The 4,435-nt window shown below is 42.6% G+C and overlaps 1 non-coding gene across 1 annotated transcript; it reads right to left on the bottom strand.

Moving 5' to 3' along the window:
- Positions 1-4,063: 4,063 nt before the first annotated feature.
- On the bottom strand, positions 4,064-4,136 carry TRNAG-CCC. Its single transcript has one exon. It is a non-coding gene; the product is annotated as a tRNA-Gly (tRNA).
- Positions 4,137-4,435: the final 299 nt, after the last annotated feature.

The raw sequence follows: 4,435 nt of genomic DNA, 5'->3' as shown, positions 1-4,435 counted from the left end.
TCTTAACGATATTGAGCACAAATAGGATCCTGGCCAGATTCCTACACCTCCTTCTTCCTGAATTCCCTAGTACAGGCATGAGGCAAAACTAAACAATCTATGAAATGTAGAGGAATTCACACTGGGGCATGCTAGATTTTGGAATATTGCTTTTGGGGTGCAGTTCATGGTGTTTGGCAAAGGGAATGTGGTAGAATTGGGTGGGAGAAGGAAGGGGCAATGGAGAGCAGGGAGAAGGAGCCAGCAGTAGCTTTCTTTTGTGCACCTCAGAACAACATGGACAAAAACAACTGAGGGCAGGGGAGCTAAGATGTGTCAGTCTGTGTGGAGATTGAGACTGAGCTGCAGAGTGGTGCAGGGGTGGGTGAGTAGTAGGAGATGAGGCCAGAAGACGGGAGAACATGTATCTGATGTAGGACCCTCTGGTAGATACAATCTCTAAATCTGTATACTTTACTTGATGGTAAAGGGGGTGGGGCACTAAAAGCAATTAACAGGCATTAATTGATCTACATGATGTTGAAACTAAGAAGTATGATCACTATTTATAGGTCAAGTTAAGGATTTTTTACTTGATTCTACCAACAATGGGAATTCATGGAAGAATTTTAGGCGTAGAAGTCACATAAACAGGTTCATATTTTAAAAATATCTCTTTAACTTCATGTACTATACAGAAAGGCCCAGTTCCAGGCACTTGAAAGGCATCAGGGAACTGTAGGAACAACACATTGCTAGCTACCACCACCAGCAAAATACCTGCTTTCATAGAGGGTGGAAATAGATATAAACATAATAAAAATGTGAATTATAAAATATATAAGGAAGTGTTACCTGCGATTGAAAAATAGAGATAGATAGGGAGGATTGGAGTGATAGAAGTAGGCTGGAATTCTAAATAGAGTTGTTAGTCTAGGCTTAATGAAGATTGTGGTACAATATTTGACTGGAAGAAGGTGAGCCATCAGGCTATCTGACATGTGAAGTATTACAGGCAGAATGTAACCAGTATAAAATGCCAAAGGTAAGTATTTCCATGTGATGTTTGAGGAATAGCAAGAGATTCAAGTTGTCAGAGCACAATTGAGGGAGAGAGTAATAGAGAAGAGATCAGAAAGAAATGGAGGATCAGAGTGTGCACAACCTTGTAGGAGGTCTTAGGAATTTCACTTTACTTCAAGTAAAATGGGGGACTATTGTATAATTCTGATTTTAGGAGAAACAAATCTGACTTATGCTTTGAAATAATGTCTTTGGACATTATTTGTAGAAATAGAGCTGGTAGCTCTTTGTAAATAGACCATAGGGGATTGTGTTAGGTTGCATTCTATGGGAAACAGACTCCGGGATATAGTTTTCATGAAGGAAGTTCACTGGGAAGTGCTTCCAGGAAGAATACACACAAGGAATTCAGAGGGTAGAGAGAAAATATGAACTGTAATATAGTTGCCACAGAGGACTCAGCCACTCCCATGGGGAGCTCTAGAGCTGCCATGACCCTTTAAAATTATTCCAAATTGAGGCAAAGGAGCTGGGTCACTCTATCCATTCCTGGACTGGTCTTTAGATGTAGACTGTTTACAGAGAGAGAGTGTAACCTTAGATTAAGTAGCTTCCTTTAGCTTAGAGCAATTCCTGGGAAGAACTCAGCTCTGAGCTATCAGCAAACAGCACTCCAGGCTGCTGGTGTCCAAGTATCTTGCTTCATGGAACATTAGGCAAGGAAAAACACTATTCGGTTGTAAATAGAACACTGTCGTATTCTCTTCTGTCCACCATTTGTACTACTCAGAGCCACTTTCTTCATATAACAAATTCATCCCACCTGGGAATAACTTCTCTAGCATTCTGGTTGATATCTTTTCCTGGGTAAACTAACAAGAGGAAGTGACTGCTTGGTCTCCTCCAGAAAGGCATCATAGACTCAGCATTGGTCTGTACTATTGGCAGGTTCAACATTTGGCAGTAGCAGTAGCTAGATCAACTTTGGTAAGTGAACTCCCTCCTTATTGGGCCTATGCATAATGTCACCATTCCTGTCACCAGGCTACTTCATTCATGTGACCAACTTGCCAGCACTGGAGTGGCTAATTACTAAGGAAGGCTGACAAAAACTGGCAAAATCGTTCTGGTTACTGAGGTGTTTAGTACTTCTGTGGTGGATGCAATCTGGGGAATGTTAACATGTGATACAAAGGTCTTTGCACTTCGTGCCCACTCCTGCCTCACATTTGCTTCCCAATCTTTTTCCTTTTAGGTCTCTGACCAACCAGCCAAACCATTAGTTGCTGAGCTTGAGTTTATGTGTATTCTGACATCCACACCAAGGGGATGACCCCAGGTCCACTGTCCAAAGCTCTGACCATTGGAAGGATTCCCCGCTTCACTGCTGTTTTTTTGAGATATTACAGGATGGGATGTAGTGCAAAAGCATCCCCTGTTCATCAAGCAGCTTATCCTAAGTGAAGATTTGGGTGTTACTTTGTCCAGCCATCTGGAAACAATGAGAGTCACCAGCACAGGACAGGTCACATTTACTTCCTTTTTCTTGCCTAGGGAAGGGAGAGAACTAGATGCCAAAGGACCAAAAGGCCATAACATTTCCTTTCCTATTGGAGAATTGAAATTTTTTTAGGCAAAACATTGATTTGGATAGCTTTTCTCACATTGGTAGCCTAGTAGAACTGTGTTAGAGAGATTCATTCAAGGATGTATTCAACACTCCCAATTGAGGCATTTTTTAGGCTTGAAAACAAAAGACAGAGTTGTATTTAGGATTAAGAGGCAGAACAATAAACAAATACCCTGAATCATGTTTTCTAAAGTTTTAAGTTGATTCACTTTCTTACTAAGTCCTGGCTCAAGCACAAACAGAAGGGATTTTTTTGTTAAGTTGAAAAAGCTAAATATGAGTTACTTAATGTGAGCTTTGAACCTACATGAAAACACACCTTTATTATTCAGCCATTTGAAAAGCCATCTCATGCATAGTTCAGGATCTTGGGTAAAATATGAGAAAAACACACCAAGCCAAGAATCATTAAACTTTTTCCCCTCTCCTTCTGCATCTCTAAAAAAAAAAAAAAAACAATCCAGCAAACTGTTCCACATATCTAGAGACAGCAGGCTCCATCCACCCACAGGGACTGACCTTGGTTTGAGCACTATGATCTCTGAGCTGACGCTGAGTCCCAGGAAAATGTCTGGTAAGAACATCTGCCAGTCTAGATTCCTTTTGAGCCCGCACCCCCCCACCCCCCCACCCCCCACACATGCATGCAGGGAAACACTCACCCCACCCCAATTCCATCTAGAGCCTCTTGAATCTAAGTGGAACTTTGCGGTGATCCCACGGAAGCAAGGCTCCCAGCAACAAGTGAGTGATCATAGCCCAGCCTAGACCTGGAAGTTTGGGTGTGGCCCAGTGCACCAGCAACTCTGGCTTTTTGCAAAGGCGCCACTTGACATTGACCCTGCAGTATAAATGCCTCTGAGAGGAAAGATCATTCAACAAAGGTGGCTGCAAACCGAGTCCCTGAGATCTTCGTGGGAACCAGGTGGTGGGGGCATCGAGGGAACCGGTCTTCACGACAAGCAGGTTATGTAGTAGCCTTTGCCTCATTGGGATTGCCCTGAAGAATCTTATTTTATCTATCTCCCCACCCCGGAGTATCCCCATACTTCTCTCTCCTCTTCTTCCCCAAAAGCCATCTGATACCTGAAAATGTTTGTCTGGAAATGAATTGCTGGAGACTGGTGATGTCCACCCGAGTGGCCGCCGACTCTCGGTTTTGAAGTAGGGACATTTTCCTTGCAGAAGTCCCAAAGGGACTCTCTTTGAGGAAAGCCCACTTACGATTGCGAATAGAGACCCCTGTAGCCCCCATGAGGGAATCTTACTCACACTACAGCTGCTGGCAATATGCAGCCGCAAACCTAGCAGAACAACCTTATCTTCTTGAGCACCCTAAGTCGGAGGAAGCTGGAAGCATCTTGTGATGGTGCAATTCTAGAGACGTCTGTAAACAAGCTCAAATAAGTGATGCTCAAAATTGCAGAAGATTGTTCCTGCTTGGCTTCGAGCCAGGGACCTTTTGCGTGGGAGGCGAATGTGATAACCACTCCACTACAGAAACCTACACCCATCTTACCAGCTCTCCTCGAGAGGAGAAGAAAAATTTTCTGTCTATGCCAACTTCAGTAACGTTGAATTGATCTTTTCTTTCAGGAAATTATCAATATTAATGTGCTTTTCTATTTATTAAAATCAATAATATCGGAGTCTACAAGTCACACCAAAAATATGCTTTGGGGAAAAATTCCTTTTCAAATAGTGCAGAAATTTTAGGAAGCCTCGAGATAGGGTACCTTTCAAAAAAGTTCTTCATTTTGTCCTATTCTAGTTTATCTGAACGTAGAAGTCTCTGTGATCTCC

The sequence above is a fragment of the Propithecus coquereli genome, unplaced genomic scaffold (genome assembly GCF_000956105.1).
Source record: "Propithecus coquereli isolate 6110/MARCELLA unplaced genomic scaffold, Pcoq_1.0 Scaffold131, whole genome shotgun sequence".
Taxonomy (NCBI): domain Eukaryota; kingdom Metazoa; phylum Chordata; class Mammalia; order Primates; family Indriidae; genus Propithecus; species Propithecus coquereli.
This window is presented reverse-complemented; position numbering and strand designations above follow the sequence as displayed.